Genomic DNA, 17,527 nt, shown 5'->3' with positions numbered 1-17,527 from the left:
CAGACAGACGGACAGACGGACAGACAGACGGACATAGCTAAATCGACTCAGAATTTCATAAGGACCAAGAATATATATACTTTGTTGGGTCTCAGATGAATATTTTTTGTGTTACACACGGAATGACAAAGTTATATATCACCACTGATGGTGGTGGAGGGTATAAAAAAATTGGATATATTTATTGGTACAGGTTTATAAATGCGGTAATTTAAGGCTCCGATATGGTTGTAAATACCATTTATAGTTTTCAAGTTATTGCAGTCGTTTATATATCTTTTTATTGCATTATAGTTGCCATTTGTTTTGGTATATAATTTATTGCATAATATATTTTTAGAAAATGGCCAATTGGATAGATCGGTAGAACTATTTTCACAGTTTTAAAATGCGGTAATTTGAGGTTCCGATATGGTTGCAAATAACTTTGACAGTTTTCATGCCAGAACAATCGTTTATGCATCATTTTAAACCATTACAGTTGCACTTTGTTTTGGTGTATAATTTATGGCATAATGAATTTTTAAAAAAATTGGACAGATCGGTATATTTATTGGTACAGGTTTATAAATGCGGTAATTTAAGGCTCCGATATGGTTGCAAATACCATTTATAGTTTTCATGCTATTGCAGTCGTTTATATATCTTTTTATTGCATTATAGTTGCCATTTGTTTTGGTATATAATTTATTGCATAATATATTTTTTGAAAATGGCCAATTGGATAGATCGGTAGAACTATTTTCACAGCTTTAAAATGCGGTAATTTGAGGTTCCGATATGATTGCAAATAACATTGACAGTTTTCACGCTATGATAGTCATTTAGACATCATTTTAAAGCATTATGATTGCACTTTAATATGGTATATCATTTGTAGTATAATGTATGTTTTTACAAATTGGTCAACTTGATAGATCGGTAGAATTATTGTTCTGTGTATCAAATGCAGTAATCTGAGTTTCCGATATGGCTGCAATTAACTTTGGCAGCCTCCGTGCTAGGACAGTCGTTTATGCACCATTTTAAAGCATTAAAATTGCCATTTGTTTTGGTATATAATTTATTGCATAATGTATTTTTAGAAAATGGCCAATTGAATAGATCGGTAGAATTATTTTCCCAGGTTTAAAAAGGCGGTAATTTGAGGTTCGGATATGGTTGTGAATAACTTTGACAGTTTTCATGCTATGACAGTCATTTATGCATTATTCTAAAGCGTTATGATTGCACTTTAATTTGGTATATCATTTGTGGCATAATGTGTTCGTCTAAATATGGTCAATTTGAAGGATCGGTAGAATTGTTGTTCTATGTTTGAAAACACTGTGATTTGAGGTTCCAATATGGTTGCAAATAACTTTGACGGTTTTCATGCCAGAACAATCGTTTATGCATCATTTTAAAGCATTACAGTTGCACTTTGTTTTGGTGTATAATTTGTGGCATAATGAATTTTTAAAAAAATTGGATAGATTGGTATATTTATTGGTACAGGTTTATAAATGCGGTAATTTAAGGCTCCGACGTGGTTGCAATTATCATTTATAGTTTTCATGTTATTGCAGTCGTTTATATATCTTTTTATTGCATTATAGTTGCCATTTGTTTTGGTATATAATTTATTGTATAATATATTTTTAGAAAATGGCCAATCGGATAGATGGGTAGAACTATTTTCACAACTTTAAAATGCGGTAATTTGAGGTTCCGATATGACTGCAAATATTAATTGACAGTTTTCACGCTATGATAGTCATTTAGACATCATTTTAAAGCATTATGATTGCACTTTAATATGGTATATCATTTGTAGCATAATGTGTGTTTTTACAAATTGGTCAATTTGATAGATCGGTAGAATTATTGTTTAATAAACGCAGTAACTGAGGTTCCGCTATGGTTGCAATTAACTTTGGCAGTTTTCGTGCTAGGACGATCGTTTATGCACCATTTTAAAGCATTAAAATTGTCATTTGTTTTGGTATATAATTTATTGCATAATGTATTTTTAGAAAAAGGGCAATTGGATAGATCGGTAGAATTATTTTCACAGCTCTCAAAACGCGGTAATTTGAGGTTCCGATATGGTTGTGAATAACTTTAACAGTTTTCGTGCTATGACAGTCATTTATACATCATTTTAAAGCATTATGATTGCACTTTAATTTGGTGTATCATTTGTGGCATAATGTGTTCGTCTAAAAAATTGTCAATTTGAAGGATCGGTAGAATTGTTGTTCTGTGTTTAAAAACGCTGTGATTTGAGGTTCCCATATGGTTGCAAATAACATTGACAGTTTTTATGCCAGGACAATCGTTTATGCATCATTTTAAAGCATCACAGTTGCACTTTGTTTTGGTGTAAAATTTTTTGCATAATGAGTTTTTGCAAAAATAGGATAGATCGGTATATTTATTGGTACAGGTTTAGAAATGCGGTAATTTAAGGCTCCGATATGGTTGCAAATATCATTTATAGTTTTCATGTTATTGCAGTCGTTTATATATCTTTTTATTGCATTATAGTTGCCACTTGTTTTGGTATATAATTTATTGCATAATATATTTTTAGAAAATGGCCAATTGGATAGATCGGAAAAACTATTTTCACAGCTTTAAAATGCGGCAATTTGAGGTTCCGATATGACTGCAAATAACATTGACAGTTTTCACGCTATGATAGTCATTTATGCATCATTTTAAAGCGTTATGATTGCACTTTAACTTGGTATATCATTTGTGGCATAAAGTGTTCGTCTAAAAAATGGTCAATTTGAAGGATCGGTAGAATTGTTGTTCTATGTTTAAAAACACTGTGATTTGAGGTTTCGATATGGTTGCAAATAACTTTGACAGTTTTCATGCCAGAACAATCGTTTATGCATCATTTTAAAGCATTACAGTTGCACTTTGTTTTGGTGTATAATTTGTGGCATAATGAATTTTTAAAAAAATTGGATAGATCGGTATATTTATTGGTACAGGTTTATAAATGCGGTAATTTAAGGCTCCGATATGGTTGCAAATACCATTTATAGTTTTCATGTTATTGCAGTCGTTTATATATCTTTTTATTGCATTATAGTTGCCATTTGTTTTGGTATATAATTTATTGCATAATATATTTTTAGAAAATGGCCAATTGGATAGATCGCTAGAAGTATTTTCACAGCTTTAAAATGCGGTAATTTGAGGTTCCGATATGACTGCAAATAACATTGACAGTTTTCACGCTATGATAGTCATTTAGACATCATTTTAAAGCATTATGATTGCACTTTAATATGGTATATCATTTGTAGTATAATGTCTGTTTTACAAATTGGACAACTTGATAGATCAGTAGAATTATTGTTCTGTGTAGCAAATGCAGTTATCTGATGTTCCGATATGGCTGCAATTAACTTTGGCAGTTTTCGTGCTAGGACAGTCGTTTATGCACCATTTTAAAGCATTAAAATTGCCATTTGTTTTGGTATATAACTTATTGCATAATGTATTTTTAGAAAATGGCTAATTGAATAGATCGGTAGTATTATTTTTCCAGGTTTAAAAAAGGCGGTAATTTGAGGTTCCGATATGGTTGTGAATAACTTTGACAGTTTTCATGCTATGACAGTCATTTATGCATTATTTCAGAGCATTATGATTGCACTTTATATTGGTATATCATTTGTGGCATAATTTGTTCGTCTAAAAAATGGTCAATTTGATGGATCGGTAGAATTGTTGTTCTATGTTTAAAAACGCTGTGATTTGAGGTTCCCATATGGTTGCAAATAACATTGACAGTTTTTATGACAGGACAATCGTTTATGCACCATTTTAAAGCATTAAAATTGTCATTTGTTTTGGTATATAATTTATTGCATAATGTATTTTTAGAAAATGGCTAATTGGATAGATCGGTAGAATTATTTTCACAGCTTTAAAAACGCGGCATTTTAAGGTTCCGATATGGCTGCAAATAACATTGACAGTTTTCACGCTATGACAGTCATTTATGAATCATTTTAAAGCATTATGATTGCACTTTAATATGGTATATCATTTGTAGTATAATGTATGTTTTTACAAATTGGTCAACTTGATAGATCGGTAGAATTATTGTTCTGTGTATCTAATGCAGTAATCTGAGGTTCCGATATGGCTGCAATTAACTTTGGCAGTTTTCGTGCTAGGACAGTCGTTTATGCACCACTTTAAAGCATTGACATTGCCATTTGTTTTGGTATATAATTTATTGCATAATGTATTTTTAGAAAGTGGCCAATTGAATAGATCGGTAGTATTATTTTTCCAGGTTTAAAAATAGAATGAATAGATCGGTAGTATTATTTTTCCAGGTTTAAAAAACGCGGTAGTTTGAGGTTCCGATATGGCTGCGAATAACATTGACAGTTTTCACGCTATGATAGTCATTTATGAATCATTTTAAAGCATTATGATTGCACTTCAATATGGTATATTATTTGTAGCATAATGTGTGTTTTTACAAATTGGTCAATTTGATAGATCGGTAGAATTATTGTTCTATGTTTAATAAACGCAGTAATCTGAGGTTCCGATATGGTTGCAATTAACTTTGGCAGTTTTCGTGCTAGGACAGTCGTTTATGCACCATTTTAAAGCATTAAAATTGCCATTTGTTTTGGTATATAATTTATTGCATAATGTAGTTTTAGAAAATGGCCAATTGGATAGATCGGTAGAATTATTTTCCCAGGTTTAAGAAAGCGGTAATTTGAGGTTCCGATATGGTTGTGAATAACTTTGACAGTTTTCATGCCAGAACAATCGTTTATGCATCATTTTAAAGCATTACAGTTGCACTTTGTTTTGGTGTATAATTTGTGGCATAATGAATTTTTTAAAAAATTGGATAGATCGGTATATTTATTGGTACAGGTTTATAAATGCGGTAATTTAAGGCTCCAAAATGGTTGCAAATACCATTTATAGTTTTCATGTTATTGCAGTCGTTTATATATCTTTTTATTGCATTATAGTTGCCATTTGTTTTGGTATATAATTCATTGCATAATATATTTTTAGAAAATGGCCAATTGGATACATCGTTAGAACTATTTTCACAGCTTTAAAAATGCGGTAATTTGAGATTCCGTTATGACTGCATTTATGCATTTATAGTCATTTATGCATCATTTTAAAGCGTTATGATTGCACTTTAATTTGGTATATCATTTGTGGCATAATGTGTTCGTCTAAAAAATGGTCAATTTGAAGGTTCGGTAGAATTGTTGTTCTATGTTTAAAAACACTGTGATTTGAGATTCCGATATGGTTGCAAATAACTTTGACGGTTTTCATGCCAGAACAATCGTTTATGCATCATTTTAAAGCATTACAGTTGCACTTTGTTTTGATGTATAATTTGTGGCATAATGAATTTTTAAAAAAATTTGATAGATCGGTATATTTATTGGTACAGGTTTATAAATGCGGTAATTTAAGGCTCCGATATGGTTGCAAATATCATTTATAGCTTTCATGTTATTGCAGTCGTTTATATATCTTTTTATTGCATTATAGTTGCCATTTGTTTTGGTATATAATTTATTGCATAATATATTTTTAGAAAATGGCCAATTGGATAGATCGGTAGAACTATTTTCACAGCTTTAAAAATGCGGTAATTTGAGGTTCCGATATGACTGCAAATAACATTGACAGTTTTCACGCTATGATAGTCATTTAGACATCATTTTAAAGCATTATGATTGCACTTTAATATGGTATATCATTTGTAGCATAATGTTTGTTTTTACAGTTTTCATGCTATGACATTCATTTATGCATCATTTTAAAGCATTATGATTGCACTTTAATTTGGTATATCATTTGTGGCATAATGTGTTCGTCTAAAAAATGGTCAATTTGAAGGATCGGTAGAATTGTTGTTCTATGTTTAAAAACACTGTGATTTGAGGTTCCGATATGGTTGCAAATAACTTTGACAGTTTTCATGCCAGAACAATCGTTTATGCATCATTTTAAAGCATTACAGTTGCACTTTGTTTTGGTGTATAATTTGTGGCATAATGAATTTTTAAAAAAATTGGATAGATCGGTATATTTATTGGTACAGGTTTATAAATGCGGTAATTTAAGGCTCCAAAATGGTTGCAAATACCATTTATAGTTTTCATGTTATTGCAGTCGTATATATATCCTTTTATTGCATTATTTTTGCCATTTGTTTTGGTATATAATTTATTGCATAATATAATTTTAGAAAATGGCCAATTGGATAGATCGGTAAAACTATTTTCACAGCTTTAAAATGCGGCAATTTGAGGTTCCGATATGACTGCAAATAACATTGACAGTTTTCATGCTATGACAGTCATTTATGCATCATTTTAAAGCGTTATGATTGCACTTTGATTTGGTATATCATTTGTGGCATAATCTGTTCGTCTAAAAAATGGTCAATTTGAAGGATCGGTAGAATTGTTGTTCTATGTTTAAAAACGCTGTGATTTGAGGTTCCAATATGGTTGCAAATAACTTTGACAGTTTTCATGCCAGAACAATCATTTATGCATCATTTAAAAGCATTACAGTTGCACTTTGTTTTGGTGTATAATTTGTGACATAATGAATTTAAAAAAAAATTGGATAGATCGGTATATTTGTTGGTACAGGTTTAGAAATGTGGTAATTTAAGGCTCCGATATGGTTGCAAATATCATTTATAGTTTTCATGTTATTGCAGTCGTTTATATATCTTTTTATTGCATTATAGTTGCCATTTGTTTTGGTATATAATTTATTGCATAATGTATTTTTAGAAAATGCCCAATTGGATAGATCGGTAGAACTATTTTCACAGCTTTTAAAATGCGGTAATTTGAGGTTCCGATATGGCTGCAAATAACATTGACAGTTTTCACGCTATGATAGTCATTTAGGCATCATTTTAAAGCATTGTGATTGCACTTTATGTTGGTATATCATTTGATGCATAATGTGTTCGTCTAAAAAATGGTCAATTTGATGGATTGGTAGAATTGTTGTTCTATGTTTAAAAACGCTGTGATTTGAGGTTCCCATATGGTTGCAAATAACATTGACAGTTTTTATGCCAGGACAATCGTTTTTGCATCATTTTAAAACATTACAGTTGCACTTTGTTTTGGTGTACAATTTGTGGCATAATTAAAAGGCGGTAATTTAAGGCTCCGATATGGTTGCAAATATCTTTTATAGTTTTCATGTTATTGCAGTCGTTTATATATCTTTTTATTGCATTATAGTTGCCATTTGTTTTGGTATATAATTTGTTGCATAATATATTTTTAGAAAATGGCTAATTGGATAGATCGGTAGAATTATTTTCACAGCTTTAAAAACGCGATATTTTAAGGTTCCGATATGGCTGCAAATAACATTGACAGTTTTCACGCTATGACAGTAATTTAGGCATCATTTTAAAGCATTATGAGTGCACTTTAATATGGTATATCATTTGTAGCATAATGTGTGTTTCTAGAAATTTGTCAATTTGATAGATCGGTGGAATTATTGTTCTATGTTTAATAAACGCAGTAATCTGAGTTTCCCATATGGTTGCAATTAACTTTGGCAGTTTTCGTGCTAGGACAGTCGTTTATACACTATTTTAAAGCATTAAAATTCCCATTTGTTTTGGTATATAATTTATTGCATAATGTATTTTTAGAAAATGGCCAGTTGGATAGATCGGTAGAATTATTTTCCCAGGCTTAAAAAGGCGGTAATTTGAAGTTCCGATATGGTTGTGAATAACTTTGACAGTTTTCATGCTGTGACAGTCATTTATGCATCATTTTAAAGCATTATGATTGCACTTTAATTTGGTATATCATTTGTGGCATAATGTGTTCGTCTAAAAAATGGTCAATTTGAAGGATCGGTAGAATTGTTGTTCTATGTTTAAAAACGCTGTGATTTGAGGTTCCGATATGGTTGCAAATAACTTTGACAGTTTTCATGCCAGAACAATCGTTTATGCATCATTTTAAAGCATTGGTGTATAACTTGTGGCATAATGAATTTTTAAAAAAATTGGTTAGATCGGTATATTTATTGGTACAGGTTTAGAAATGCGGTAATTTAAGGCTCCGATATGGTTGCAAATATCATTTATAGTTTTCATGTTATTGCAGTCGTTTATATATCTTTTTATTGCATTATAGTTGCCATTTGTTTTGATATATAATTTATTGCATAATATATTTTTAGAAAATGGCCAATTGGATAGATCGGTGAATTATTTTCACAGCTTTAAAAATGCGGTAATTTGAGGTTCCGATATGACTGCAAATAACATTGACAGTTTTCACGCTATGATAGTCATTTAGACATCATTTTAAAGCATAATGATTGCACTTTAATATGGTATATCATTTGTAGCATAATGTGTGTTTTTACAAATTGGTCAACTTGATAGATCGGTATAATTATTGTTCTATGTATACTAAACGCAGTAATCTGAGGTTCCGATATGGCTGCAATTAACTTTGGCAGTTTTCGTGCTAGGACAATCGTTTATGCATCATTTTAAAGCATTACAGTTGCACTTTGTTTTGGTGTACAATTTGTGGCATAATAAATTTTTACAAAAATTGGATAGATCGGTATATTTATTGGTACATGTTTGGAAATGCGGTAATTTAAGGCCTCGATATTGTTGCAAATATCTTTTATAGTTTTCATGTTATAGCATTCGTTTATATATCTTTTTATTGCATTATAGTTGCCATTTGTTTTGGTATATAATATATTGCATAATATATTTTTAGAAAATGGCCAATTGGATAGATCGGTAGAATTGTTTTCACAGCTTTAAAAACGCGGTAGTTTGAGGTTCCGATATGGCTGCAAATAACATTGACAGTTTTCACGCTAAGACAGTCATTTATGAATCATTTTAAAGCATTATGATTGCACTTCAATATGGTATATCATTTGTAGCATAATGTGTGTTTTTAGAAATTTGTCAATTTGATAGATCGGTATAATTATTGTTCTATGTATAATAAACGCAGTAATCTGAGGTTTCGCTATGGTTGCAATTAACTTTGGCAGTTTTCGTCCTAGGATAGTCGTTTATGCACCAATTTAAAGCATTAAAATTGCCATTTGTTTTGGTATATAATTTATTGCATAATGTATTTTTAGAAAATGGCCAATTGGATAGATCGGTAGAATTATTTTCCCAGGTTTAAAAAGGCGGTAATTTGAGGTTCCGATATGGTTGTGAATAACTTTAACAGTTTTCATGCTATGACAGTCATTTATGCATTATTTTAAAGCATTATGATTGCACTTTAATTTGGTATATCATTTGTGGCATAATGTGTTCGTCTAAAAAATGGTCAATTTGAAGGATTAGTAGAATTGTTGTTCTATGTTTAAAAACGCTGTGATTTGAGGTTCCGATATGGTTGCAAATAACTTTGACAGTTTTCATGCCAGAACAATCGTTTATGCATCATTTTAAAGCATTGGTGTATAATTTGTGGCATAATGAATTTTTAAAAAGAATGGTTAGATCGGTATATTTATTGGTACAGGTTTAGAAATGCGGTAATTTATGGCTCCGATATGGTTGCAACTATCTTTTATAGTTTTCATGTTATTGCAGTCGTTTATATATCTTTTTATTGCATTATAGTTGCCATTTGTTTTGGTATATAATTTATTGCATAATATATTTTTAGAAAATGGCCAATTGGATAGATCGGTAGAACTATTTTCACAGCTTTAAAATGCGGTAATTTGAGGTTTCGATATGACTGCAAATAACATTGACAGTTTTCACGCTATGATAGTCATTTAGACATCATTTTAAAGCATTATGATTGCACTTTAATATGGTATATCATTTGTAGCATAATGTGTGTTTTTACATATTGGTCAACTTGATAGATCGGTAGAATTACTGTTCTATGTATCAAATGCTGTAATCTGAGGTTCCCATATAGCTGCAATTAACTTTGGCAGTTTTCGTGCTAGGACAGTCGTTTATGCACCATTTTAAAGAAATAAAATTGCCATTTGTTTTGGTATATAATTTAGTGCATAATGTAGTTTTAGAAAATGGCCAATTGGATTGATCGGTAGTATTATTTTCCCAGGTTTAAAAAGGCGGTAATTTGAGGTTCCGATATGGTTGTGGATAACTTTGACAGTTTTATGCATCATTTTAGAGCATTATGATTGCACTTTATATTAGTATATCATTTGTGGCATAATGTGTTCGTCTAAAAAATGGTCAATTTGATGGATCGGTAGAATTGTTATTCTGTGTTTAAAAACGCTGTGATTTGAGGTTCTCATATGGTTGCAAATAACATTGACAGTTTTTATGCCAGGACAATCGTTTATGCATCATTTTAAAGCATTACAGTTGCACTTTGTTTTGGTGTATAATTTGTTGCATAATGAGTTTTTGCAAAAATAGGATAGATCGGTATATTTATTGGTACAGCTTTAGAAATGCGGTAATTTAAGGCTCCGGTATGGTTGCAAATATCATTTAGAGTTTTCATGTTAGTGCAGTCGTTTATATATATCTTTTTATTGCATTATAGTTGCCATTTGTTTTGGTATATAATTTATTGCATAATATATTTTTAGAAAATGGCCAATTGGATAAATCGGTAAAATTATTTTCACAGCTTTCAAAACGCGATAGTTTGAGGTTCCGATATGGCTGCAAATATTAATTGACAGTTTTCACGCTATGATAGTCATTTAGACATCATTTTAAAGCATTATGATTGCACTTTAATATGGTATATCATTTGTAGCATAATGTGTATTTTTAGAAATTATTCAATTTGATAGATCGGTATAATTATTGTTCTATGTATAATAAACGCAGTAATCTGAGGTTCCGCTATGGTTGCAATTAACTTTGGCAGTTTTTGTGCTAGGACAGTCGTTTATGCACCATTTTAAAGCATTAAAATTGCCATTTGTTTTTGTATATAATTAATTGCATAATGTAGTTTTAGAAAATGGCCAATTGAATAGATCGGTAGAATTATTTTCCCAGGTTTAAGAAAGCGGAAATTTGAGGTTCCGATATGGTTGTGAATAACTTTGACAGTTTTCATGCTATGACAGTCATTTATGCATCATTTTAAAGCATTGTGATTGCACTTTATATTGGTATATCATTTGTTGCATAATGTGTTCGTCTAAAAAATGGTCATTTTGATGGATTGGTAGAATTGTTGTTCTATGTTTAAAAACGTTGTGATTTGAGGTTCCGATATGGTTGCAAATAACTTTGACAGTTTTTATGTCAGGTAATTTAAGGCTCCGATATGGTTGCAAATATCTTTCATAGTTTTCATGTTATAGAAGTCGTTTATATGTCTTTTTATTGCATTATAGTTGTCATTTCTTTTGGTATATAATTTGTTGCATAATATATTTTTAGAAAATGGCTAATTGGATAGATCGGTAGAATTATTTTCACAGCTTTAAAAACGCGATATTTTAAGGTTCCGATATGGCTGCAAATAACATTGACAGTTTTCACGCTATGACAGTCATTTAGGCATCATTTTAAATCATTATGATTGCACTTTAATATGGTATATCATTTGTAGCATAATGTATGTTTTTAGAAATTGGTCAATTTGATGGATCGGTGGAATTATTGTTCTATGTTTAATAAACGCAGTAATCTGAGTTTCCCATATGGTTGCAATTAACTTTGGCAGTTTTCGTGCTAGGACAGTCGTTTATACACTCTGTAATTTGAAGTGCAATCATAATGCTTTAAAATGATGCCTAACTGACTGTCATAGCGTGAAAACTGTCAAAGTTATTCACAACCATATCGGAACCTTAAAATACCGCATTTTTAAAGCTGTGAAAATAATTCTACCGATCTATCCAATTAGCCATTTTCTAAAAATATATTATGCAACAAATTATATACCAAAACAAATGGCAATTTTAAAGCTTTAAAATGGTGCATAAACGACTGTCCTAGCACGAAAATTGCCAAGTTAATTGCAGCCATATCGGAACCTCAGATTTCTGCGTTTATTATACATAGAACAATAATTCTACCGATCTATCAAGTTGACCAATTTGTAAAAAACACACATGACACAAATGATATACCATATTATAGTGCAATCATAATGCTTTAAAATGATGTCTAAATGACTGTCATAGCGTGAAAACTGTCAATGTTATTTGCAACCATATGGGAACCTCAAATCACAGCGTTTTTAAACATAGAACAACAATTCTACCGATCCTTCAAATTGACCATTTTTTAGGCGAACACATTATGCCACAAATGATATACCAAATTAAAGTGCAATCATAATGCTTTAAAACGATGCATAAATGACTGTCAAAGCATGAAAACTGTCAAAGTTGTAAATAACCATATCGAAACCTCAAATTACCGCCTTTCTAAACCTGGGAAAATAATTTTACTGATCTATCCAATTGGCCATTTTCTAAAAATACATTATGCAATAAATTATATACCAAAATAAATGGCAATTTTAATGCTCTAAAATAGTGTATAAACGAATGTCCTAGCACGAAAACTGCCAAAGTTAATTGCAACCATATGAGAAACTCAGATTGCTGCGTTTATGAAACATAGAACAACAATTCTACCGATCCTTCAAATCGACCATTTTTTAGACGAACACATTATGCTACAAATGATATACCAAATTAAAGTGCAATCATAATGCTTTAAAATTATGCATAAATGGCTGTCAGAGCATGAAAACTGTCAAAGTTATTTACAACCATATCGGAACCTCAAATTACCGCCTTTTTAAACCTGGAAAATAATTTTACCGATTTATCCAATTGGCCATTTTCTAAAAATACATTATGCAATAAATTATATACCAAAATCAATGGCAATTTTAATGCTTTAAAATAGTGTATAAACGACTGTCCTAGCACGAAAACTGCCAAAGTTAATTGCAACCATATGATAAACTCAGATTGCTGCGTTTATTAAACATAGAACAATGATTCTACCGATCTATCAAATTGACCAATTTCTAAAAATACACATTATGCTACAAATGATATACCATATTAAAGTGCAATCATAATGCTTTAAAATGATGCCTAAATGACTGTCATAGCGTGAAAACTGTCAATGTTATTTGCAGCCATATCGGAACCTCAAACTACCGCGTTTTGAAAGCTGTGAAAATAATTCTACCGATCTATCCAATTAGCCATTTTCTAAAAATATATTATGCAGCAAATTATATACCAAAACAAATGGCAACTATAATGCAATAAAAAGATATATAAACGACTGCTATAACATGAAAACTATAAAAGATATTTGAAACCATATCGGAGCCTTAAGTTAGGTTATGTAGGCAGGTCGTCCTCGCGACGTGATCACTGGGGAAACACTTGGGTCCAGTATTTTGATCCCTTTGTGATACCTGAAACGAGAGGAAACGGTCGGCGTATTAGTACACTTCAACCTAATCACTCTGGTCTCCACCGAACCAGTTTGTCGCACGAATATAGGAGTCTATCTTTCGGATATTAGCCTCCGATAGATCCGCTAGGTCATGCAGAAAATAACTACCTAGCAGACCCATTCTGTGATCAGCTAGGGCAGGACAATGACAGAGGAAGTGAGTTATACTCTCTTCTTCCTCTTCATCCTTTCAGCTCCTGCAGAAGTCGTTTCTGGGTAAATTCAGTATTCTTGCATGGAGGCCAGTGGCCAGTTACCACTACCGTAAAGTTCCGTAGATTAACTCTCGGAATGTAGAAAATGGCTTGGGATCTTTGTGGGTCGTAAGATGGCCACATGAACCTTGCCTGTCTACAGGTGGCTTCATTCGACCATCTGCATTGCGCAAGCTCATAGTTTTTCACGTTTTTCACGTATCAATATTTGCAACCATATCGGAGCCTTAAATTACCACATTTCTAAACCTGTACCAATAAATATACCGATCTATCCAATTTTTTAAATTTCATTATGCCACAAATTATACACCAAAACAAAGTGCAACAGTAATGCTTTAAAATTATGCATTAGCGATTGTCCTGGCATAAAAACTGTCAATGTTATTTGCAACCATATGGGAACCTCAAATCACAGCGTTTTTAAACATAGAACAACAATTCTACCGATCCTTCAAATTGACCATTTTTTAGACGAACACATTATGCCACAAATGATATACCAAATTAAAGTGCAATCATAATGCTTTATAATGATGCATAAATGACTGTCAGAGCATGAAAACTGTCAAAGTTGTAAATAACCATATCGGAACCTCAAAGTACCGCCTTTTTAAACCTGGGAAAATAATTTTACCGAACATAGAACAACAATTCTACCGATCCTTCAAATTGATCATTTTTTAGACGAACACATTATGCCACAAATGATATACCATATTAAAGTGCAATCATAATGCTTTAAAATAATATATATGATAAATGACTGTCATAGCGTGAAAACTGTCAATGTTATTTGCAGCCATACCGGAACCTCAAACTACCGCGTTTTTAAAGCTGTGAAAATAATTCTACCGATCTATTCAATTGGCCATTTTCTAAAAATATATTATGCAATAAATTATATACCAAAACAAATGGCAACTATAATGCAATAAAAAGATATAAAACGACTGCAATAACATGAAAACTATAAAAGATATTTTCAACCATATCAGTGCCTTAAATTACCGCATTTCTAAACCTGTACCAATAAATATACCGATCTATCCTATTTTTGTAAATCTCACTATGCCACAAATTATACACCAAAACAAAGTTCAACTGTAATGCTTTAAAATGATGCATAAACGATTGTCCTGGCGTGAAAACTGTCAATGTTATTTGCAGCCATACCGGAACCTCAAACTACCGCGTTTTTAAAGCTGTGCAAATAATTCTACCGATCTATCCAATTGGCCATTTTCTAAAAATATGTTATGCAATAAATTATATACCAAAACAAATGGCAACTATAATGCAATAAAAAGATATAAAACGACTGCAATAACATGAAAACTATAAATGATATTTGCAACCAAATCGGAGCCTTAAATTACCGCATTTCTAAACAAGTACCAATATATATAGCGATCTATGCTATTTTTGTAAAAACTCATTATGCCACAAATTATACACCAAAACAAAGTGCAACTGTATTGCTTTAAAATGATGCATTAGCGATTGTCCTGGCATAAAAACTGTCAATGTTATTTGCAACCATATGGGAACCTCAAATCACAGCGTTAAGACATTATGCCACAAATGATATACCAATATAAAGTGCAATCATAATGCTCTAAAATGATGCATAAATGAATGTCATAGCATGAAAACTGTCAAAGTTATTCACAACCATATCGGAACCTCAAATTACCGCCTTTTTAAACCTGGGAAAATAATACTACCGATCTATCCAATTGGCCATTTTCTAAAAATACATTATGCAATAAAATATATACCAAAACAAATGGCAATTTTAATGCTTTAAAATGGTGCATAAACGACTGTACTAGCACGAAAACTGCCAAAGTTAATTGCAGCCATATCGGAACCTCAGATTACTGCATTTGATACATAGAACAATAATTCTACCGATCTATCAAGTTGACCAATTTGTAAAAACACACAATATGCTACAAATGATATACCATATTAAAGTGCAATCATAATGCTTTCAAATGATGTCTAAATGACTATCATAGCGTGAAAACTGTCAATGTTATTTGCAGTCATATCGGAACCTCAAATTACCGCATTTTTAAAGCTGTGAAAATAATTCTACCGATCTATCCAATTGGCCATTTTCTAAAAATACATTATGCAATAAATTATATACCAAAACAAATGGCAATTCTAATGCTTTAAAATGGTGCATAAACGACTGTCCTAGCACGAAAACTGCCAAAGTTAATTGCAACCATATGGGAACCTCAGATTACTGCGTTTATTAAACATAGAACAATAATTCTACCGATCTATCAAATTGACCAATTTGTAAAAACACACATTATGCTACAAATGATATAGCAAATTAAAGTGCAATCATAATGCTTTAAAATGATGCATAAATAACTGTCATAGCATGAAAACTGTCAAAGTTATTCACAACCATATCGGAACCTCAAATTGCCGCCATTTTAAACCTGGGAAAACAGTTCTACCTATCTATCCAATTGGCCATTTTCTAAAAATACATTATGCAATAAATTATATACCAGAACAAATGGCAATTTTAATGCTTTAAAATGGTGCATAAACGACTGTCCTAGCACGAAAACTGCCAAAGTTATTTGCAACCATATCGGAACCTCAGATTACTGCGTTTATTAAACATAGAACAATAATTCTACCGATCTATCAAATTGACCAATTTGTAAAAACACACATTATGCTACAAATGATATACCATATTAAAGTGCAATCATAATGCTTTAAAATGATGCCTAAATGACTGTCATAGCGTGAAAACTGTCAATGTTATTTGCAGCCATATCGGAACCTTAAAATACCGCGTTTTTAAAGCTGCTAAAATAATTCTACCGACTTATCCAATCAGACATTTTCTAGAAATATGTTATGCAACAAATTATATACCAAAACAAATGGCAACTATAATGCAATAAAAAGATATATAAACGACTGCAATAACATGAAAACTATATAAGATATTTGCAACCATATCGGAGCCTTAAATTACCGCATTTCCAAACCTGTACCAATAAATATACCGATCTATCCAATTTTTGTAAAAATTCATTATGCCACAAATTGTACACCAAAACAAACTGCAACTGTAATGCTTTAAAATGATGCATAAACGATTCTCCTGGCATAAAAACAGTCAAAGTTATTTGCAACCATATCGGAACCTCAAATCACAGCGTTATTAAACATAGAACAACAATTCTACCGATCCTTCAAATTGACCATTTTTTAGACGAACACATTATGCCACAAATGATATACCAAATTAAAGTGCAATCATAATGCTTTAAAATGATGCATAAATGACTGTCATAGCATGAAAACTGTCAAAGTTATTCACAACCATATCGGAACCTCAAATTACCGCCTTTCTAAACCTGGGAAAATAATTCTACCGATCTATCCAATTGGCCATTTTCTAAAACTACATTATGCACTAAATTATATACCAAAACAAATGACAATTTTAATGCTTTAAAATGGTGCATAAACGACTGTCCTAGCACGAAAACTGCCAAAGTTAATTGCAACCATATCGAAACCTCAGATTACTGCGTTTATTAAACATAGAACAATAATTGATCAATTTTTAAATATACACATTATGCTACAAATGATATACCATATTAAAGTGCAATCATAATGCTTTAAAATGACTCATAAATGACTGCCATAGCGTATAAACTGTCAATGTTATTTGCAGCCACATTGGATCCTCAAACTACCGCGTTTTTAAAGCTGTGAAAATAATTCTACCGATCTATCCAATTAG

At 31.4% G+C, this 17,527-nt stretch overlaps 1 protein-coding gene across 1 annotated transcript in view; it reads left to right on the top strand.

Annotated features, from left to right (window-relative positions):
• Positions 1–17,527, top strand: part of LOC124420202 — a 44,047-nt gene that overhangs the window by 3,187 nt on the left and 23,333 nt on the right. The gene's annotated exons all lie outside the window — the stretch shown is intronic.

This window comes from Lucilia cuprina, chromosome 5 (genome assembly GCF_022045245.1).
Source record: "Lucilia cuprina isolate Lc7/37 chromosome 5, ASM2204524v1, whole genome shotgun sequence".
NCBI lineage: Eukaryota > Metazoa > Arthropoda > Insecta > Diptera > Calliphoridae > Lucilia > Lucilia cuprina.
This window is presented reverse-complemented; position numbering and strand designations above follow the sequence as displayed.